Here is a 24,335-nt window from a genome sequence, read left to right on the forward strand (position 1 = left end):
GTGTGGGTATCGATTGCTGGGACAGCAAAGGTTTTGACTGATACCTCCAACATGGAAAAGTTCCAGCCTCTTGTTCTGTTTCTCATCAGGGGAAAAATGTTTCATCCTCAGCCCCTTACTAAATATAGTTGGAGTTGTATTTGAACTTTAGCCATCGTCCAGGCAACCAGAACTGGTTGTTCTGTTCATCTATTCCCTACCACCACTACACGCTTACCGCAAATGTTCCTGGAATCAGAAATTATTAGGTGGAATGGATTGTGGAGGTCATCTAGCCTAGTCCTGTTGATGCAGAACATCGGCTGCTACTTCATCCCTGTCTGATGCCCATCCAACCTTTGCTTAACTATCTCCAACAAAGGAAAGCCCACCACTTCCCAAAGCAGTCTCTTCCACTGACAAAATGCTTTTGCCATTTGAGTTTCACCTAAAGGTTAGCCAAATCCTGCTTCCTTGCAGTTTCTGCCCATTAGTTCTAGCTATGCCCTCTGGAGCACCAGAGAACAAATCTGCTCCATCTGTACTGGATCAGTGCTGAGTCACCGGGGAGCTGATTTTACAGCTGTGTACTCACCATACATGTAAAGCCCCCCCCAATAATCCAGGGAACTGTAGCTTGTTAAGGTTGCTGGGAATTGTAGCTCTGGGAGGGCTAAACTACAGTCCCCAGGATTTGTTTCTGGGGTGTGCGTGTGCTTTAACTGCAGAGCTTGGAAAAGTTCCTTTTTTAAACTACAACTCCCATCAGCCCAATCCGGTGGCCATGCTGGCTGGGGCTGATGGGAGTTGTAGTTCAAAAAAGTAACTTTTCCAAGCTCTGTTTAAATGTGCTTTGAATGCATGCTGTGAAGGCAGCCTCTGTCTCTCTCCCTATTCCTTTGAAATGAAAGGGGTAGGCCCCACAATAGAATTACTCTCGACTAATATGAAAGGGCAGAATGCCTACCTAAATAATCCCATCAATGGCCATTTCGCTTCAGAATTTGGGAGGGTCATTTTGGGACAAAGGAAAGCCTTAAATTTGAGAAACACCCTGGACTGTAATAGTCTCTTGTAGCGAAACCCGAGAGCCTTGTGGCACCTTAAAGGACTGGATCCTGCTCTATTGGGCAAGCAGGGTACTCCCCAACCAAAGCTCAGTCTGTCTTCAGCCAGCCCCCACATACCTAACCCCTTACTTACAATCAGGAATGGAAAGATTCCTGAATGAGTTTCTGCTGGGAGGAAGGATGGGATATAAATCAAATAATAAATAAATAAATAAATAAATAAATAAATAAGATCTGTCAATTTTGGCTCTCTCAGTTCCTCATTTTTCCAACCTCACATTCAGTTCTACAGCAATTTGCAATTTGTTTTTTTTAAAAAAGCCCCATGAAAATCCTTCGGTGTGAATTTTGCCTAATAAACATCTTTTTGTGTGCAGCTTTGACTAACGTTCACGTTTTTGCAAGCCATTTCTCCTCATATAATGTATTTTTGTATGTTATGTTTACTAATATATTCATTGTTATGCACATTTCCCAACATATGCCTTTTTTGTAAGCATTCTTTGGTGGGAGAACGGCATCACAAAATTTGGATTAAGAGCGAATTTCTGTTCTCATTCATGTTTTGGTTCTCATATTGTTTTGGTGAGGGCGAGTTTGATAAATTCCCCTTTAAATGTGAACTGAATTGAGTTTCTTCCGTATCCCTACTTACAGCCAACTCAGAGGGATTGTCATCCTTCTACTCCTTAGCCTCAATGTTGCCTTTGTGGAATTCAGTGGGTGGAAGGATGGGGGACCCAACCAGAATTAGTTTGGGTCCACCTGTCATTGACTCTAGCTCTACTTGCCATTGGCTCTGGCTCCACCTACTATCGGCTTCCTTGCCTTCCGCCTTCCCAGTCCCAATGGCACCAGCTTCCACTCCCTTAAAGGCATTTGTTACAGCATAAGCTTTCACGGACTCAAGCCCCCACTTTGTCAGAATCGTAATGTAAGCTGGTCCTCTCCTTCTCCCCCAACCTCTGTGAGTGAATCACAATAGTGATCTGAATCGCAACGGGGATGGTTAAAAAAGAAAATCTAGAAAATAATTCAATTGAAAGTAGGTGTCCTTCTTGTTTAGACTTTCACTCTCTCTCTCTCTCTCTCTCTCTCTCACACACACACACACACACTTCACACACTTTTGCCTGGCAAGCACCGCAGAAAGAAGCTTTGGCACATTTTCAAAAGTGAGGCCAGATAAGATGGCTAGGAGGGCAAGAATGGCAACCCCTGCATTAATCAGAGAGAAAAGCTCTGCCTCCTAGAATCCTTTCATTAGCCAGCAAGACAGGTGGCCTTTGACCAACTGCATCACTTACTTCCCTGTAACAACCTGGTAACGACTCCTCCTGCCAGATCATCTTTCTTGCAGGCCTCATCCATATTCAAAGAGGAATCGTATCCAAGCACCGCTAAGAGGCAAATCAAATAGACCTTTCTTTTTTTCTTCCTTTGACTCTGGCAACACTCTGCTTCTATACAAACTGAGGTGAAATACAAGGTTGTGCAAGCCGGATTTTCTCTTCCACTTCTCCCAACTGACCTCCCCCAAAACAAACTTGCCCTGGAGGGTTTCGCAATCCTGTGAAGCAGACTGGAGGATGCACCAGGGTGGCTACAGTGAGGAGGAAACGTCCCACAGTATAACTGTTCCATTTGCATACTGACCTAATTGGACAACGCCCATTTGTTTGGTGAGCTCTCTCCCAGTTCCAGAAATTTTGAGCTGAGATTAGAGGTAGGGTCTAGGACATTTATTTACTAATCTTCATTGCCCTCACCTCCCTAGATAGTTAGCATTGTGATGTCTTCCCACTGACTGCTTGATCAACCAATCCAAGAAGAAAAGTGAATATTCAAGCAGTCTAACACAGGATCCAGCTTAAGCATCCCATCAGTGCAAGGATTTCTGCTTGCACAACAGGACTCCCCCTCTTCTCCTCGTCCTCATGCCCTCCCCACATCTGCTTTGGAGGGTTGATGGAACAAATTTAGGTGGGTGGGGGGAGGAGGGGGGAGTCCCATTGCACAAGCAGAAACCCTTGCACTGAGAAGAGGCTTACTTAGTGCTACCTTGATTACAAACCTGAGTATTTTTCAGGAGAACAAAAAATATATACACCCCCAACATGTCTACTTTCTGCACAAAAATCAAAGGTGGCAAATATTTGGTGGTCTGTTTCTCTTTTTAACTGTCATAAGAACACAAGAAGAGCCTGCTGGATCGGGCCAGTGATCCATCTAGTCCAGCAACCTGTTCTCACGGTGGCCAACCAGATGCCCATGGGAAGCCTACAAGCAGGACCTGAGTGCCAGGGCACTCTCCCCTCCTGAGGCTACCGACAACTACTCTTCACAGACATATTGCCTCCGACTGTGAAGGCAGAGCATAGACATCATGGCAAGTAGTCTTTGATACCATTATCCTCCATGAATTTGTCTAATGCTCTTTTAGAGCCATCCAAGCTGGTGGCCATTGCTGCCTTTTGTGGGAGAAAATTCCACAGTTCAACTATGTGCTGCATGAAGTACTTTCTTTTGTCCATCCTGAATCTTCCAGCATTCAGCTTCATTGTATGTCCATGAGTAATAAGTGGTATGAGACAGGGAGGAAAGCTTTTCTCTGCCCACTTTCTCCATGCCATGCATAGTTTTATACACTTCTATCATGTCACCTCTTACTCCCTTTTTCTCTAAACTGAAAAGCCTCAAATGCTGCAACCTTTCCACATGGGGGAGCCACTTCATCCCCTTGATAATCTTGGTGGCCCTTTTTAAGAAAATGTTTTCCAGTTCTACAATATCCGTTTTGAGATGAGGTGACCAGAACGGTACACAGTATTCCAAATCCAGTTGCATTTGTATAACGGCATTATGATAGCAGTACTTTTATTTTCAGTACCTTTCCTAATGATCTCTAGCATGGAATTTGCCTTTTTTATTTTATTTATTTATTTTTATTCATTAGATTATTTATATCCCGCCCTTCCTCCCAACAGGAGCCCAGGGCGGCACTGGGCTGACATCTCCATCAACACAACACATTCTCCTCAGTTGTGATCTCCAACAGCTGGTATTTGGAAGCATCCTGCCTCCAGCAGTAATGGTAGAACATAGCCACTGGGGCTAGTAGCCATGGCTAACCTTATCCCCCATGAATTTGTCTAATCCATCCAAGTTGGTGGCCATCACTACATCTTTTGGTAGTGAATTCTATCGTTTAGCTATGCACTGTGTGAAGAAGTACTGTTTCTTTAACTGTCCTGAATAATACCAACATTCAGCTTCATTGGATGGATCTGGGATCCAATATTATGAGAAAGGGATAAAACTGTATCTGTATACCACTTGGCAAGGATTATCAATCCCTCGGCACAGTCATTAACCAAAATGGAGACAATAGCCAAGAAATCAGAAGAAGGCTAGGACTGGGGAGGGCAGCTATGAGAGAACTAGGAAAGGTCCTCAAATGCAAAGATGTATCACTGAACACTAAATCTCTATGTAAGGATGTGGAAGTTGGACAGTGAAAAGGCGGATAAGAGAAAAATCAACTCATTTGAAATGTGGCGTTGGAGGAGAGCTTTGCGCATACCATGGACTGCGAAAAAGACAAATAATAGGGTGTCAGGACAAATTAAACCAGAACTGTCACTAGAAGCTAAAATGATGAAACTGAGGTTATCATACTTTGGACACATCATGAGAAGACATGATTCACTAGAAAAGACAATAATGCTGGGAAAAACAGAAGGGAGTAGAAAAAGAGGAAGGCCAATCAAGAGATGGATTGATTCCATAAAGGAAGCCACAGACCTGAACTTACAAGATCTGAACAGGGTGGTTCATGACAGATGCTCTTGGAGGTCACTGATTCATAGGGTCGCCATAAGTCGAAATTGACCTGGAAGCACATAACAACAACATCCCACTCTCTCCACACTAAGCATTACTTTGTGCACTTCTATCATGTTCCCTTCCTTACACACTTTTTTTTTCAAAACTGGAAAAGCCCCAGCTTGCTCCAGGAATGTCAGCGCTCACATGCCAAGGAAGAAACCATGGAACTAGAGAACTATGGGAAGAAGCTCCCATAGCACTATGATAATATGCAAACCATCTCCTGGTGGAAGGGTTTCGCTTCAGGGTCTGAAGATGATACATTGGGTTTTTCCTCAGTTTAGATCCAGGATGCACAAACCTGTCAATCTCAGTTTCTCTTGGTTTCTAATTTTTCCAGTCTAAAGTTCAACTGTCCACAGTTCTACATCAGTTTGTGATTTTTTTAAAAAAAATAGAAACAGTCCTTGTGAAAATTCATCAGCATTTTAGTTCAGCTTTCCCCTAATGATTTTTGTATGCAACTTTGCTTGATATACACATTTTTTGTTAGTAATTCTCCCTAATATAATGCATTTTATATGTTATTTTCACAAATATATGCATTTTAATGCACACTTTTCCCTTATATATTTTGTACACATTATTTGGCTGGAGATCTGCGTTGCAAAATTTGAGAGGAGGGCGAATTTAGAAGGTTTGCTGGGTTTCAATTAGCATATTTTCCCCCAGAAAGTGTGAATTAGGTAGGTTTGCATGAAAACCTTTACCAAACTTAACTGATCCTCCATCCCTAGTTTTGATTGCTTAGGAACTTTATGAGAGGAGCATTGCCTCTTCCTCTACTGCTGATGTCTGTGTGATCAAGAGTGCTTGAACTATTTGCTTGGTAGGGCCTTCGGTGTGATTCATGCAGTTTATTTTTACTCTCCGCTTGCTGTATGCCTAGTTTCTCACATGGATAGTTTGTGGGGAGAGAAAGTATGCTAAGACACTCTCCCACCTCCCAAATGATTGTGTGAATTAGCCTACAATCACTCAAAGTTAAGGGCAGAAGTAAATCCTGCATTTCCAAATATACAAGACGCATTGAAGCAGAATCTGAGGTCAGATATTTATATATGAATATTTTGGGCTGGCTTTCCATGAATATAATGCAGTCAGGGGGCCTGTTTCGAGCTTTCGGGTTAGAAGCTTTCTTTCTTTTTTTTAATAACAAAGACCCTCACTCCAAAAGCAGCTGGAGCCAAATGTCAGCCACATATTGGATCTTCATGGGTCATTGCTTTAAATTAAATAATCTGGCAGCCTCTCCTAGACATTGCTGCAGGCTGAAGCAACAGAATTTAGCTCTGTTTCTAATCCCCTGAGATAAATTGGCTCTGAGTTCCACTGATCTAGGATCACTGAACAGATTTCTCTGGAAACGTCAGTCCCCACATCAGAATTTGCTGGGTCCATTATTATGAGCACCAATTGCTCAGGTAGTGCCCTGGGATATTGTGAGGATATAATGGAATGACTGAAAGCATGCTGCCCTGAGATTTTTGGAAGAATGGAGTTGTAAAAGTGTGATTCACAAATGCATTCATATATCAAGGTATGCTGCATCATGGGATTTGTAGTATTCACATTGCCCCCACATCCAGGAATGAAGACACAACACCAGAACCAGAGTTAAAGGTAACCTAATTCATTAAGGATCTTCAGCAATTACAACCAGAACCTTATACATACTAGTAGCAGGCATACCTAACTTGATAAGTAAATCTCTCCTAACTCCTCACATGTGCAACGCCACCATTTGACTGATTTATTTATTTATTGCATTTGTATACCGCCCCATAGCTGAAGCTCTCTGGGTGGTTTACAACAATTAAAAACATTAAAAACAAATACACAAATTTAAAAACACATTCTTAAAAAGCAATTTAAAAACACATGCTAAAATGCCTGGGAGAAGAGGAAAGTCTTGACCTGGCGCCAAAAAGATAACAGTGTTGGCGCCAGGCACACCTCGTCTATAAACCTTTCATTGGCATAAATATTCTGCAAGTGGTCAGCATTTGGAAGTGTGAAGTTTTCAGGGCGCAAGAGCATCCAGCCAATGAAAGCTCCATAATATGGTCAGGAATGGGAGGTAAGTTAGTCAAGTGCTCTTTACCTGAAGCTGCCTCCGAGCACTCACCAGGGCCATGCCAGTCTCCCTCCCTGTACTACCCACTCAAGTTTTGACAAGTAAGAATCAAGTAGCCAAATTGTTATTGCTGCACTCAAGAGCAAGAGGCCAGTGTGGAATAGGTGGGAAAAGATGCTCCAAAAACCATTTAGGTTGCACCCCAAAATCCCTACTCAACCCCACATATGGGATGACTAGCTAATTCCACACTTCTATATGAGTGGGAGATTGGAATGCCATGTTGGGTCAAAAGAGGAAGCCTTAAGGGTAGTGGGACTCTTTAAAAGGGGATGCCAGGTCCCTGCTGATTGGCCAGGACTGGCCACTGCTATCTTGCTCCCTCTCATCAAACAGAATGTTTCACAAGTCTTCCTTGATCATGGAGCAAATTCTTTCCCTTTCAAGGGGTGGAGGAGCACCAATATGAACATAACATATGCAGACTCAGGGTCACTGTCACGTACTATGTGAACTGGGCAGAGTGGAGGAACACAGTGAGAAAAGAATGAATGAATCTCTTCCTTTGTATCATCCTGTTCCAAAGTTATCTTTAGAAGCTGTGATGTGTAATTTATTCTTCACATTTCCCCTTGCTTTGTTCAGTGAGTGCCAACATTTCAACAAGCACCTTTGGTATTATTGCCGTTCTCGTCAATGCTGTAATGCCGCACAGGACGGTTGGCTCATGCCTATGTTCATCTACATGAAAGGAAGTGTTGTGGGGGCTGCAGTTTCTCCTTGGCAGCCTACACCTCTGCACCAGGCTATTTCTGGAAGCCCCTTGCCCATCTCACTGTCTCCGGCCTGGCCGATTCTGGCTGCATAGCAAGTGAGCGAGCTCGGTTCATTAAAATAGAATTTGGTGGGTTATCACACCAAATTAACTATATGCATCTGCTGCCTGTCACTTTTCATTCTCCCTCCCTTTTATCACTTAACACTTCTGTTACCTGCCTGAGCCAACTTTGCAGCATGTGGCAGTCATAGGCTCTTTCCTGTTCCACACAGGCTTTGGAGGAATGGGGACTTGCTTGTGGCCAGGTCCATCTCTTCACTGCCAAGTAAGGAATCAGCCATCTTCTTCTTGTAAAGAGCCAATGGGTAGCAAAACAACATCCCACTTTATCTCGATGAAAGAGAAATCCTTTTTGGCATCCGACCCACGTTAGGTATGAAGTTTGCTAGTGGCTAGAAGATTTGGAAGTGAGCCTTGTGTAGGGCAACAGCGAAGTCGCTCATTTCCAACATTCTCATTGAAAGCAGCCCAATGAAGCTGAGCAACTCACCTTGCTGAACATTTGTATTGTTTCACTGGTGTTAGGCGCATGGGAGGCTACCATATGCTGAGCCACTGGTCCATCCAGCACAGTATCATCTATAACAGGGTAGCCAACGTGGTGCTATCAAGATGTTGTGGACTACAACTCTCATTGTCCTCTACCATTGGCCATGCTGGCTGGGGCTGCTGGGAATTGGAGTCTACACTATCTGGAAGGCACCATGTTGACTAGCCCAGTCTATACTGACTGACAATAGATTTCAACAGAAGACTTTTCCATCTCTACCTGAAGATGCTGAGGACCGCAAGTGTCTGTGACTTCATCAGACCTAGTGCAGCAACATTGCCAGTGAAATCATGTGGGTCACCACAGACAATAGGATCAAAGGACTGGAGGAAGATGAGGATGAGGAGAGAGGAAAAGCAAAGAGAAGGGACAGTGCTGCTGAGCGCCAGCTGCACTGAAATGCCATGAATATGTTCCCAACTTGTCCATATCCTAAGATCTCCTTCAGAAGCCTTGCTTAGGTGCCTGCCTGTGAACACAGTTAGGCTGGTGAGTTTACAGTGGTGGAATTCAATGCTGCATAAGATCAGGCAGGCCCCATCCCTGGCTACTTTCAAACTGGCCTTATAAACCCACCTTTTTACTGTGGTTTTCAGGGGTTAATTAGAAAGTGAGATGCAGAAATGATGCTGCTGGTGGTATGTCTGAGTTATACTGGACTATTGCTATTATTTTGCTTGGCTTTTTAGCATGTTATAAATCTAGTTTTGGAATTTTTGAGTTACGCTGGGCTATCGGGTGGAATCCAGAGTAGCGCTAAGTGACTGTCCCATCAGTGCAAGGATTTCTGCTTGCACAATGGAACATTCTCCTCCTCTCCTTTGCCCATGAACGCCCTAAATCTGTTCTAGGGTTTCCCCAACCCTTGAAAAACATGTTATAAATCTGTTAAATAAACAGATAGATGAGAATCACAAGCACAACAAAGAGGGGAAGGTAATGCTTTTTGAGACTCCTAAACAGAAACATGAAAAAAGGTAAGTCGCGTTGGCTCATCTCAGGCTCTGCTGAAGAAGAACAGAAGCCGACTTTTTCTTCCTTTTTGAAAAACTGCCCCAGGAAACCCCATATTTTAAATCATCCCTGAAATGCAATGTGGTTTGCTTTCATGAAGCAAAAATCCTTTTTCTTATGCATGAAATACTGACATTGTTTCACTGGTGAATTAACGTGGTTCTCCAAGGATAAGTCAGCTTGATCTATGACCCAAAGGGCCATTAAAATTGCATCCAAGGTTAACAGTCGAAGCTGAAGACAAAGGCCAAGTGAAAGGCCATGAGAAATCACTCCAATTAGACATACATTTAAATAATATAAATATATGTCACCGCAATATCCTGTGAATTATAAATGATGATTTCCATTCTTTTCAATTATTGTAAAGGGAACCAAACAAATCCCAGGTCATGACTGGCTGATTAGTACAAACTATTGGCCCATTTCTGCACCCACAGTAGCTGCAGGGTTAAGAACATTGGTGTGCTTAGGTAACATTATGGGGTCATGTGATTACATCAGCCAATCAAGCTTAGGGGCCCTGGATTTGACCCTCAGCTAATGGATTGATATGGGCATGTTCACCTTCTCTCTTTCTGAGCAGCGTCAGTTGGCCTTTAATAACCACAGTTCACTTGAATTACTTGTGAGGCTTTAAATGTTAAAAAGCCTTCACTGGCAGCTAAAGTTGGTGATTTTTTGGCAGCATTCAAGGGCATCGTAAACCCAGGAGGCTCGTTTGTGCTAATGTATAGCCCAGTCTACAGTTATTTCCACCATACCTCTAGGGATGGATGGCAGTCTGTCTATTTTGCTTTCTCTCTGTTTCTCATCTCTCCAATCTTAAGTGCAGTTGGCCATGTTTGCACAACAGTTTGTGATTTTTAAAAAAGTCCTCTTGAAGATTTGTCAGCATTTTAGTGTGCACTTCTCGTAATGTAACCATTTTGCCCAATATACACCTTTTTCTCCATGCAATTTCCCTAAGAAATGCATTTTGGTCTGTTGTAAGAATATAAGATGAGCATTGTGGGATCAAGTCCATCTAATCCAGCTTCCTGTTCTCATAGTGGCCAATCAGATGCCATCTCCCTACTTGTGATCCCCAGCAACGGGTACTCAAAAGCATGCTCTCTCCAACAGTGGAGATACAACCAGGGGTGTAGTCATCCAGGGTCTCAGGGGGTCTTAGATCTCTTACTTTTTGGGGGAGCAGGATCCCAGCAGGGTTCCTATGTCTCCAGCATCCTACGAGCCAATCAGCATGAAATGTGAGTGTGTTAGCCACTGAGAAGAGTCTTCTAACATGCTTCCTTGACCTTTCCTGCTGATTGAATCCAATCAGAGTAAAAGAAGGTGACTCAGCCACCAAGAAGACTCTATTCAGTAGCTAACACTCTCCCCTTTCATGCTGGTTGGCTGCTAGGGATGTCTGTTTTTGTGGGAGAAGGCATTACCAAGGATCTAATTCTCAACCCAGCAATAAGGGGGAAGGGGGTGTGGCTATGACTACCATGAAGGGACTCTTCACTTCTGAATTTGCCAGTAATATTACTGGGTTCAACATAGCCATCAAGGTTAGCAGGCAATTTTGCTTCATATATACATTTTTGCAGAGCATTTTTGTATGCTGTTTTTACTAATATATGCATTGTTATGCACACTTTAGTATATGCATTTTTGTACACATTACTTGTCTGGAGATCTGCATTGCAAAATTCTGAGATGTGCAAATTTTGAAAGATGGCTGTGGCTTGTAAAATGTGAATTAGGTAGATTCCCCTTTAAATGCAAACTGAATTGAATCTTCATCTCATCCCTAGCAGAAATACAACTACCTAGTTTTTCCTGAAAGCACCTTCTTCACCAATGGTATCTCCCTTAGAGAAAGGGTTGCAAACAGATGTTAAGAGATCACCCAGATATTGCCTCCACATAAGAGTCCTGCACATTTGTTGCTGTAATGTGCCGGTTCTGTCCCCAGCAGAGAGGCAGCTCTGCGGGCCTTATCATATCTGGCAGGCCTACCCAACATGAAACCATCTGAGTGAAGCCTCCAAAATTGTCTGAAAGTGGAGTGTCAGGAAGATGCTTGCATGGCAGATGACATCTCCTCTTGGCAGAATTTAATAACATCCCGGCTGTTCATGCTTCATGATAAAATAACAAAGGGGGGGGGAAATCCTAAGCAATCTGATACAGACACTGGACTCCTAAATGAGATGAGTAGAAAGGGGGGAGGGAGAGAGAAAGCATACAGGAAAGATTATGATCCCTGGGGGAAACAATGGTCCCTCTCACTCAAGGCCCATAAAGAAGGACTATAGGTCTGTGGTGGACCATCTGCCTTGCACACAGAAGGTCCCAGGTTCAATCCCCAGTATCACTAGGGAGAACTGGTAGAGACCCAGTGGGGAGTAGTGGCTCCAAAGTCAGTGGGGCAGTGAATCTGCTCCAGGTTTCAGTCTGAACATTCAAGGAGCTGTCCAAGGTGCACTTCCACACTCACTACACCATGCTAGCTCTCTCAAGCCAGTGCAGAGTATTTCCTTCCAGTCACTTTTCACACACAAACACCTCTCCGCATCAGAGAAAAACATTCACCAGTCCATTTTCTCCCGCTCTTCATTACTTGTCAACAAGCCTGCCATTGTACAATGGGTAAGTAAATTCCCCTACGGGGAAAAGGGGGGAGCGTTCCCTCCCTTTAGGCTATGGGGAAGTGATTATGGCATTGGTTGTGCTGGCTGCCATGGTGGTAGACTCCCAGAGTTACATGCATTTTGCAGGCCATCTGGGAGTGCATTCACAAATAAAACAAAAAAGACAGCAGATGTGTTCACATTCCTGCACAGGGAGCTGAATCACAAGGTCAGGAAAGATAGAGAGAAGAAAGAAAGCCTTATCAAAGGGATGGGGGCTGAGGTGGCTAGGATTATTTCAGACAACCCTGCATTGTGAGAAGGACTGACCTTCAGTTGAGCCACCAAGCCGGGCTCTTCCTCTGTTGGCGCTTTGAACGGGAAGATAAAAGCCCCCCCCCACACACCTTGTTCAAAAGGATCCAAACTCTATTGTTCCCACCTACCTTTGATTTAAACAACATCAACAAATCCAGCTTCTAACATCCAAGTTAAAGTGTAGGTGGATGCCAAAGACATACTGCTGGTGTTTGTCTGTTGCTGCCCATCCAAACTCTAGCATTGTTATTCATGGGAGATCACCAAGATGTTTCCATTCAAGGACCTAAGAGAATTTCAGTGCTGTGCTTTGGACTGGTACCCACAACCACCTATGGGCAACTGCCACCTTTCCTTTTCATAATTCCCAGAGTTGCAGCTACAGAGGACAGTTACTCAAGGACAGAGGTAGATCCACGTAGTATGATGTGGGTGGGCACAGAGTAGCCGATCTTCTCAAACGTTATAGTGAATACAATTCTGACAGCTCTTCCAGGTGAGACTAAGATAAAAGGGGGAAATCAGTCAGATTCCAAATGTGCTGGGGATGCACTTGGACAAAAGAGGCCCTTTAAAAGCTGGAAGAAGTTCATGAAACTATGCGAGAGACTTATGGAAGGTAGAGAAAGGAGTTGATGGCCAACTGGGTCTCTTGGCCTGACTCACACGATCCCAGGCAGGTTAGGGCTGAAGAAGGGTGATAGATAACCTTTTCCTCCACTCTAAGACAAGCAGGAATGCAAAAGCTCGAACAGCAATTATGGCATCAAGCTGCTGTTATTTAGAACTAGCTCAGAATCGCAGAGCTCACAGAACCTTGACAGAGCATTTTAGCCTACTATCAACCAAGAAGATCGCCTATACCCAAAGTAGCCTTAGTAGGTGACAGTTCAATCTTTTCTTGATTCCCCCCCCCCAGTGGAGGAGACTTCATTTTGGAACTCCTTTCATAGCAGCAAAATATCTTCTAATATTTCACACAGATTAAGTTCTCCACAATTTGGGGCTCAATAAATTTAAACACATCCCACTGCCCCTGTTGCTCAACACCATCCCTGTGCTTAGCAACACCCTCCCCATATATTTTATTTTATTTTATTTTGCAGTGCAACCCAAGCCTCAAAACCAGGACACTTATCAAACCCTTAATGAATTACCATACGCAGCTGGTAGGATGTAATTGGGGTGGTGGATCAGAAGTCACACAGGGCCCATCTCTGTTTTTTTCCTTGTAATTTTGCAGCCAACCCCCCCACACTGATGTCCTGTTCTCAATGGACAGTGTAAATGATTTTTGTCCCGAGAAACTTTCCAGTATAAATCAACAACCTGATTTGTTTACAACAGGTGTACCCAACATGGTGCCCTCGAGATGTAGGACTCCAACTCCCACAACCCCCAGCCAGCACGGCCAATGAGGACGGGGACAACAAGATACCGTGTTTGCTACCCCGGTCTCTACTAAAAATGCAAAGCTGTTTCGAATCTGTTTCAGTATCATGGCTCTCATCTCCTTCTCCTTGGGATAATGGAGATAATACGGCCTAAGAAAGCTCAGCTCCATCACAAAACTAGGAACCCAGAATTCTTTGGGGGAAACCACGGCTGTTTTCAAAACAGCTTATACAGGGAAGGGCCATACCTCAGGAGTGGAGCATCTGCTTTGTGTGCAGAAGTTTCATTCCCCAGAATCTCCAGGTAGCTCTGAGAGAGAATCCTGCCTGAAACGTGGAAGACCACTGCCTGTCAGTGTAAACAACACTGAGTTAGTTGGGCCAATGGGTCTGACTCAGTGTAAGGCACTTTCCTATGTTCCAGTTTCCTATGTGTAGTGCAGAGCAGTGGTTCCACACTTCCCTCCCCGCCAGACCACTTGGAAATAGCTGAAGGTCTTGGAGTACTCATGAATGCTTCTTCTGCTTCTTATAGCAAATATAACGGGCTGTGCTAGATGCTCTATGATGTTGTTGTTGTTTTTTGCAAATGCCACAGCCCACCAGAATGAAACTTGTGGTCCACTGGTGGTTCCCAGTGTAGAATATACCCCCAGAGGCAATTTTTTTAAAAACAAAATCTCCATCCAGCAGCACCCCATTTCTGTTCTAGTTACACAGTTGCCTTCATCCTTTTCCACGCCCGCAGGAAGGCAGAGAAAGAAACCCCAAGAGGGAGAAATCAGTGACATTTGGTTGCTCCATGTCAGTGGGGCATTGGAATCTGCTCTGGGGTTTAGTCCAAACTTTCAAGGAGCTCTCCAAGGTGCTGAAGCCACCAGGCCACCAGGTGCCACACTGGAAGTAAGAAGCTACTAGTCTTCCTTTATCTATCCTTATTGAATGCTACCGTTTACTGGCAGGAGAACCTTTGGTGAAGAAATCAGCTCAGTGTAATGGAAGAGAGCAGCTGCTGGACAAGCTCTTGTGGATTGCGATGAACTATGAAGAGGGGTAGCTCCTCTGACATGAAAGATCTGTGTCACCATCGGTAATTTTTTCTTTTTTTGCATCAGTTGGTTTCAGAGTTAGAACTCATTGTTCTCCTCTGCCTCTGTGAGCTTCTGTTTGTACGCTGTGTATTTGTTAAACAAATTGACTCACCAGGGCTCCTGGTACTACTGCTGCTGGTGGAACAGTTTAGGAATGAACACACAAAGGATGAAATGGGGAGGAAGACTTCTAAGCTTCCACCTGTAAATCATTGGAGGCTGACTTAATAGGGGGAGGAAAACCCCAACATATGCAGGTGCCTGCCTGGGAAAACAATTTGCAGGTGAGAGCATCTGCTTCAAAGTCTCCAAATGTTCAAGATGTTTACAAACCAGAGATAATATCTCTTCCCCTCCTGTCATTCACCCCACCTCAGCTAAGCAGGAAAAAATAGGGAAGGAAATTACATTGGGAAAATGAAAGGATGTTGGCCAGGTTGCTTGAATTCTTGTATATATGACATAAAGTGCGAGTTGAGGAGGCAGTGGGCAAGGGGTAAGGAGGACCCTCAGTGGCCTGACACATGGGGGTCCATTCAAAGTGATGCTTCTGGCCTCAAATCTGATTCATGGCAAATAGGATCCTGCCTGCCTTATCTGCCTGTGAGATGACCCCCCTCTTTGTAGATTTGCTTGAGGAATTTGATCTTTTGCAAATACCTATACAAAATGACCCCAATCTGAATCTCTCCAATGAATACATGGAAGGGAACATAGCTATCTAACAAATTTTGCACTTTTCTGAATTTTACGATGCAGCTCTTTGCACCTTCGCCATATCAAGATGTTTTAATACATATTCTGAGAGAGGACATACATTTAAATGCACATTTTGAGAGGAAATTATTAAAGTTAAGGATGCTTGAGGAATTCAATCAATATGGGCTGATGTATGGATTGGGACTCACAGAACACTCCTATATGTGTCTGCTCAAAAGTAAGCCCTATTCATTTCACTGGGACTTAATACCCAGTGTGCATAGGACTGTAGCTTTATTTACCAACCAGCTTTTGCACTTCCTGAAAGGTATGACACATGTCTCACTACAAAAACCATGTATCAAAATAGTTTATAAATGTAGAGAGAGAGAGAACAATATTAGACATACATATTTTGAGAGGAAATGCATATTAAAACATGGTTTTTCATACACACAAGAAAACTTGTTTCAGATCAAGGCAAAGATGTGATGCAACAGATTTGTGGATGAAAACGTGAAGGTACAGTGACTGGAAATATTATTAGCCCATCCCTGTTTAAAACACAAATTTAAATGTGCATTTTGAAAGTTGTTTTTAATCACAGGTTAATGCAGAAATAAAACAGAACAAAATTATGTGTAGCAATGTGGGAAACCTGCAAAAGTGTCACAGAATTAGGGATGGGACAGAGATTTAGTTCAGTTCACGTTTCAAGCAGAATCTATCACACCCACACTTTCTGAAGTGATAGGAGAACCAAAACACAGACATCCTTCCAAATTTGCACTTACCCATATTTTGCAATGCAGTTCACCGGCCAAGCAATGTTTACAAAAATACAGATGTTGGGGGGGGGATGGAAATGGACTGTCTTCAAGTCAATCCTGACTTATAGCGACCCTATGAATGGGGTTTTCATGGTAGGGGAAGTGTACATAAAAATGAAAATGAGTGAAAATAACATGCAAAAATTCATTATATTAGGAGAAAATTGTTTGCAACGTTAGCCAAGGCTACCTATAAAAATGTGTTTATTAGGAGAAACCTCCCCGTTTCAGAGCTCTGAAAACAAACCCAGGAGAACTCATGAAGACTACCTATCACTGCTGGTGCAAACCTTTACTGCAGGATGGGAAACCCCCAGCCTGCTGGCCAGATACAGCCCATAGTTAGATTTTATTAGGCCATCTGGGTCCTTTCGTGGCCATCAGCTGTTCAGCAAGGAGTAGTTAAGGGGAGGAAATCGTTGTGATGTTGTGCACATTTCCTGTTGCAGTTCCACTACAAGAAGATCTGCTGAAAGAAGATCAGTTGGGCTGAGAGGTAGACATGCTCTTTGGAAATATGCAAAAAGTTGTCCATGCCTTTTGCAATGCATGCATGCAAGTTCTGGGATGCAGTGGCATTTTGAAGTTTGAGGCCTTCTGCAGCTACAAGACAGTATTTGCAATTCAGCTGTGCACTAATGCTGTTTTCATTCTTCTGCTGTGATTGCCGAGTTCTTTTTGTGTTTTATGTAGGGAGGACAGCTAAAGGGTGTTGGAAAGCTTTCCCCTCACCTCTTCAAATTTTGTAAAAAAAAAGTCTATGAATAACATGGAAGGTGCAACTTGAATGGAGTTACTAAGAAATAAACATATGCCTCTGCTTTCATGGGAAGCAGCTTTTGTGAGAAGCTGTGTGATTGTGTGTGGATCTGTCTCAGTATGCTTTGGGGTATGGCAGTGCCCACTACTGATATGTGGCCCCCAGCAGCTTTCCACAGGAATAATGTGGCCCTTGGTCCAAAAAAGGTTCCTCACTCCAGCATTATTACAGCTACTTCTTGGTCATTTCACTCTTTTGTACAAGGTCAATTTGGCAAATGACAACTGTGGCATGGGGGATGTTTGCAAGGCATCTTGTGGAGAGCTACAGGGAAGAAGGTTTGAGCCTGCCTAGGAAGGAACCTTCTTCCCTACTTTTGAAAGCTTGTCTGAATGAAATTTTCAAAGTTCAGTTTCTGTCCTAAACCTTCACATTGTGTCATATTACAGTAGGGCCCAGATTTACGGCGCTTTGCTAATGAAGCGGTCACAGTTAGACGCAATTAGACTAAAGCTCCACTCATACGGCGCTTGTTCTGCTTTTACGGCGGTTTTCGGGCGTCACGTGCCATTCTATTCAATGAGTTCCGCTTTTCAGCGGGGGTCCGGAACGTGACCCGCCGTATGAGTGGGGCCCTACTGTACCATTATATTACTTTGCATACCTGTCCAGCTTTCAGGAGTTTTGGATCAGGCAACCTATCTTTGATCTATATGTTCATCTTTAGTGCAAGAGTTATCTGGAAACAGAGTTGTCAAAACCGATAATAGTAAAAATAATAAAACAACAAAGGACTCCTTTGAAAGATCATCATCACATATTTAAACATGGCATAGTGGTTAGGACCTGGGAGACCAGGGTTCAAATCCCCACACAGCCATGAAGCTCACTGGGTGACCTTGGGCCAGTCACTGCCTCTCAGCCTCAGAGGAAGGCAATGGTGAAACCACCTCTGAATACCACTTACCATGAAACCCAATTCATAGGGTCGCCATAAGTCAGAATTGACTTGCAGGCAGTCCATTTCCATTCATATATAAATAGGATTGGAATGCATAAGAAGATAACATTTCTTTTGCACGAGAAAAGTGTGAGAAAGGAAAACTGCTACAGAAAAGAATTAGGCAGGTATTCCTATTAAAAATAGAGAGTTTTTTTAAAAATAAAAATGACGTTTCTAGACCGCATTACGAACTGACAGAGCAAGCCAATACCTGTCTACTTGGAAGTAAGTCACACTGAGGTCTATGGGTTTACTCCCAAGTAAGCATGCACGGGATTGCACACTTTACATTTTACCCCATCCTGATTATTTGTCCGCATATATTTTACAATCAGACCTTCCTCCCTCCATGTTTTTTTCTCCCTTAAGTTTTCGAAATATTCACCCTTTAAGAAGTTCATAAATAGCCACCCAGCACCCAAAGATTTCCTATTAAAATCCTGAACATATGTTACTTAGGAAAAAAATAATTCAAAGCAAAATTGGCTGATAACGAAAGAATCCCATAAAGGCCTCTCTTTCCAATCATCCGGTATTTCTTTTGTAATTTCCTCAGAGATCCGGAAAGGATTTTTTCCAGATGTCTCTGTTTCTTCCAGGTGGCATGTTCAACAGAATTTGGAGAATGGCCAATGTTACTCTTATTCTTCGCCTTTTCTTTTTTTTAAAAAAAAAAGAGCAAAAGAAAAGAAAACTCTATGCCATGTTTGAAAGTTCTGAAGACAGGAAATGAAGAAATAAGTTGTTTACCCATAACTTATAGGCACAGTTCTTTTGCCTTGCAAACCTTGAGACAGATACTCAAATTTTCCATGATATCTGTTAGGAGCTGAAATTGGACAAGTCTCAGTAGCAGAGGACCCCAACATGGGCCCCAGCATGAATCAGGACTAGGGAGACATGGATCACCAAGAGGAAACCACTGAGATCATAACCCAAGGTATAATAACCCACCATGGAAATGTGAAGAACTGGGGACTCTAGTGTGTCCCATAACTAATACGGACAGTTCTTTTTTCTTGCAAACCTTGAGAGATACTCATATTTTCCATGATATCTGTTAGGAGCTGGAATTGGACAAGTCTTGTCAACAGAGGACCCCAACATGAATTAGGACAGTAGTGGCTGGTGACTCCATGTCAGTGAGGCATGGGATCCACTACAGGTTTTAGTCTGACCTTTAAAGGAGTCATCAAAGTGCTTCCCACTGAATCAAGACCAGGGGGACATGGAACACCAAGAGGAAACCCCAAGGTAATTCAGAATTGGGAAACCTAATAAGTCCAAACAAGACCCATCTTCCTGCATCTGGACTCCCAAAATCACCACTGGGTCCTCCACAACACCAGTTTCAAGAACTCAGCACCAAAGCTTGGTCCCAGCGGCATTGCCAGAATGAGGTACCCTATGACAGCGTTCAACTTGGGAGTCACAACCATGATCATAAGTACAGTCAGGATGACTAGTACTCCAGGAAGAGAGGGTCAGCCAGGTTGAGTACATCAACTTTCTATTGGTGTCAGGATGTTGCTGACACACCTACTCCCGCTCTAGTGGTCATCTGGATCTCTTGCTGAAGACTAAGGCCTTTGACTGCTGACAATCTTGAACGGCTCCCCTGCCTGGGTTGGAAATCAGGGACAGGGCAATATTGAGGAAAATATATGTTTCTGATTCCAGTTCGAAGGGCCCTTCCTAGTGATGACTGGGGATCCTTTTGAAGGTGCAAATCACATGGGAAGTGTGTGCGTGCTAACATCAACCTGATATTGTGGAGCTGAAGGGGGGGGGGAAGCATGGCATGACATTATCCCAGTTGTGAGCTCTGCCAGCCTGCCAGTAAGCAACAGTCAATGAATCAGAGCAGAAAGTAGGGGAAGGCTAAGAGAATCTCCACCGCTATTTGGCAAGAGGGCATTCAAGCTCATTCTGGAAATGTGTGTTTGCGCAATTAAAGTGGATTAAAAAGCTCTCATGCCCTAGCCCAACAAATCTACTCTTTTTTAAAAAAACAAAACACAAACACGGATACTTTTTTGTGGTTAGGTAAATGATGGAGAAATACACTGAAAACGGTGGGCTGAACTAATGATTAAGGGGAAGACGTGGAAACACCCTGTAAGCAAATCAGGATGAATGCTTGTTGCCATATAACCACCCCATAAACAAAGCAAAACGGATGTTCAACAAAGACCAGACATGGTCTAACCTCTGCATTAGTTTTCTGCAAGCAAAGCAGGCTACGTGCTAAAGAAACAGGTCTCAAGGAGCCCTAATTCATTAACATCATGTCACATAACCTTTACCCCCCCACCCCACCCCCAAAACAAAGAGATGAAACAGAGAGAAGCAGGTCCACAGAATATGTCTCTGTCTCTGCAATCTGAAATGTAATCTGGACAAAAGTAAAGGCAACAATCCTACACAGTAGTTCAGTGTGTTTCAAGCCTGTTGATTTTAAAAGGCTTGACATATCAACCCTATGCATGAGTACTTGGAGAGTAAGTCCCATTATGTTAAATGGGGCTTATTCCCTTGTGTGATGCTTACGGACCCACGGTTAAAGACCTTATCTTAGAAGACAATCTTACTTGGCCACGAGTGATCGCCAGTGAATGAATGCTTAGGATTGCACGCTGAGTATTCTCAGCTCTGCTGGATTGTGACCTGGGCTTTTGAAGGATGGTCCAGTAGCAGGACAAAGCCAATGCTAGTCCCCTCCCCACAATTCAGATCCCATTCAGCCAGTGTGGTGCAGTGGTTAGAGCAGAGGTTTCCAAACTGGGCCCTACTGGGAGGAAGGGAGGGATATAAATGTAACAAACAAGCAAACAAATTGTGGTCCTCAAGTTTCACTCAGCTGGTCCTTGACATGTCCACATTAAATATTCACATCGATTTTTAATTTCATTTTATTGCATCTTTTATTTCTTATACTGTATTTTAGCCTACAGCCATGCTACACTGAACACGTCTGATCTCGTCTGATCTTGGAAGCTAAGCAGGGTCAGGCCAGGTTAGTACTTGGATGGGAGACCACCTGGGAATACCGGGTGCCGTAGGTTTAGAGAGGAAGGCGATGGTAAACCACCTCTGAATACCTCTTACCATGAAAACCCTATGAATATATCCAAAAAAGAGATCCATAGGGTTGCCATAAGTCGTAACGGACTTGAAAACATATAACAACACAATCATATTTTATCATAATACAATTTGAATTCTGTGGAATGCAAATTATAATATAACATGCAATGTAAGGAATAAAAGATACAATAAAAATATAATCCAGTTACACAGTGTCTACCACAGCACATTGCCAATAGCTACAACAGGCAGAAAAATCCTGAAGTAGTCCACCAAGACCATCAGCAAATTTCAAGTGGTCCATGGGGGGGGGGGAGGAAGTATGGGAACCCCTGGGTGAGTGTGTTAGGCTTAGGATCTGGGAGACCAAGGTTGATGCCCCCACTCAGCCATGAAGGTGATTGGGGGACCTTTGGGCCAGTCACCAGCTCTCAACCTAACCTACTCCGCTGGGTTGGTGTGAGGGTAAAATAGAGGTGGGTGAACATCTCATTTCTGGTTTCTCATTTTTCCAGTCTCAAGTTTGGTTCTTCACTTTTCAACATCGGTCTGTTGTTTTTTTAAAAGTCCTCATGAAAATTCATCACCATTTTAGTTCAAATTTCTCCTGATATACACAGTTTTGTATGCATTTTTGTCTAATACACACATTTGCAAAGCAATTTCCTCTAATATGTGTGTTTGTATGCTTGTTTTCACTAACATAAGCATCTTATGCACACTCTCCATTAGTACCTCTATTTTTGCACACATTGCTTGGCTAGAGAACTGCACTGCAATATTTGGAGAATGGCACATTTCAAAGGATGGCTGTGTTCCAGGTTGGATTTTGTTTCGGGGAGGCAAACTGCATTTTAAAGCAAAGTGCATCCAATTTCTCCAACTCTAGGATAACATGCTGGGGGTGGGGGTGGAGAAGCATATATGCCACTCCGAGCTCCTTGGAGGAATACAAATGGAGGGTGGACGGCTTGGCCAGCATCAGAAACCCAGAAAACCATATGTGTGGGCTTGATTTTTTTTTTTTTTAAGAAAAGGACAGGCTGAAGGAATATGGTAAGACGAAAGAGAGTGAGTGAGAGATCCTTTATCAAACGAGACTCCAGCAATCTCGGCTCTTCTCCTCTCCCGACTTTTTCCCCTTCAGCACGGTGGATGAGAGAGAAATGATTATCTGAGATATGAAAACAAGGCTCACAAAGGGGAGAGGAAAGATGAAATGTATTGACCAGCCCTCCAATAAGGGGAAAGGGGACCCGGCTGGGGGGCAAAAAAGATAGGGAAGGTCTTGGAGTGAACTGGGAGTGTGTTTGTTTTTAAACAACATCAACAACAGCTTCTTTCTCTAGACTGTGCTAGTGGAGGGGAAAGCAAAAGGAGAACAAGAGGACACAGTATACTGGGGGAAGGCAAGACGGCCATTTGGCTCCGGCCTATTATTATTGTTGTTGTTGTTGTTGATGATGATGATGTTAGTGTTGTTGTGGTTGTTAATAATAATAGTAATAATAATAAAACTCTTCTTCCCAGTAGGAGCCCAGGGCAGCAAATAGAAACACTGAAAACACTTTAGAACATCTTAAAAAACAGACTTTAAAATATATGAAATCTTTAAAACCATAGTAAAAGCATCTTTTTTAAAAAAAAAACCCTTTAAAAACGTTTTAAAAAGCAATTCTGACACAGACACAGACTGGGATAAGGTCTCTGCTTAAAAGGCTTGTTGAAAGAGGAAGGTCTTCAGTAGGCGCTGAAAAGATAGCAGAGATGGCGCCTGTCTAATATTTAAGGGGAGGGAATTCCAAAGGGTGGGTGCCACTACACTAAAGGTCCACATCCCAGGAGCGTCACTACCGGGGTGCGGAGGGTGCGGCCCGCACCCGGGTGTCACCATGAGGGGGGTGACACCCAGAGCCACCCTGCCCCGCGCCGTTGCCCGGCAAGTCTGCTCCAACTCCTCCGAGGCGGGCGGGCGAGACCGGAAGCAGCGTTGACGGGACGAGGGAGGCGCGCCGGCGTTCCCAGGCCTTCTCTGGCTGGGTGCCCCTCCGGCGCGCGCCCTCCCAGGGGCATGGACGGGGTGGCTGGCCTCGAGTACGAGCGTGCGTATGTGCACACGCAAGCCCAGCCACCTCATCCATGCCCCTGGGAGGGCACGCACCAGAGGTCTGCACCCCCTGCACTCCCGCTAGTGACGCCGCTGCCACATCCTATGTTGTACGGAACGGACCTCCTGATAAGATGGTATCTGCAGGAGGCCCTCACCTGCAGAGCACAGTGATCAACTGGGTATATAAGGGATAACATGCTCTTTTTTTGTTAACTGATATAGATTTTGTCACATTAAAGATTTTTAAGTGTCCATAAATATTAATAGAATATATTGGTTCTGATGTCATAAGATTAGACCATGATGAATTTGCTCTCACAGGTCAGCTGATTATATAAAGAAACCACTATTAAGTGGCTGGTGCAGTATCAAGTATGTGTGTCGTCATATTTTATGGAAGATTCAGGACAGAAAAAAGAAACTACTTCTCCACACTGCGCATAGTTAAATTATGGAATTTGCTCCCACAAGAGACAGTGATGGCCACCAACTTGGATGGCTTTAAAAGAGGATTAGGCAAATTCATGGAGGAAAAGGCTGTCAGTAGCTACTAGCCATGATGGCTGTGCTCTGCTTCCACAGTCAGAGGCAGGATGCTTCCGAATACCATTTGCTGGAAAGCGCAGGAGGGGAGAGTATTGTGCTCAGTTCTTCCTTGCGGGTGTCCCATTAGGGCATCTGGTTGGCCACTGTGAGAACAGGATTCAGGACTGGATGAGCCATTGGCCTGATTCAGCAGACTCTGCTTATGTTCTTATGTTTGGTTTCATTATGGCCTCAAAAGCTGGAAGTAGCCCCAGCCTCTCTGTATCTGTGAGAGGGCTTGCACCCTGCAGTATATACCCACACACTCACACACATTGTCAAGCAAGGACACCAAAAAGGTTGAACCTCAAACCTAAGTTGTGCTGAAACATATTCCAACTTCTCAAACTTTTATTCTCTTGTGAAAGAAGCTTCCCTTTTTCTGCCTTGTTTGCAGGGGGCATTTCATAATGGCTTT

The 24,335-nt window shown here is 43.7% G+C and overlaps 1 protein-coding gene and 1 pseudogene across 47 annotated transcripts in view; one reads left to right on the forward strand and one right to left on the reverse strand.

Annotated features, from left to right (window-relative positions):
- Nucleotides 1–24,335, reverse strand: part of CELF4 (CUGBP Elav-like family member 4) — a 1,013,450-nt gene that overhangs the window by 200,791 nt on the left and 788,324 nt on the right. The window lies entirely within an intron of this gene.
- LOC133375735 (5S ribosomal RNA) lies at nucleotides 21,082–21,200 on the forward strand (annotated as a pseudogene).

This window comes from Rhineura floridana, chromosome 1 (assembly GCF_030035675.1).
Source record: "Rhineura floridana isolate rRhiFlo1 chromosome 1, rRhiFlo1.hap2, whole genome shotgun sequence".
Lineage (NCBI taxonomy): Eukaryota > Metazoa > Chordata > Lepidosauria > Squamata > Rhineuridae > Rhineura > Rhineura floridana.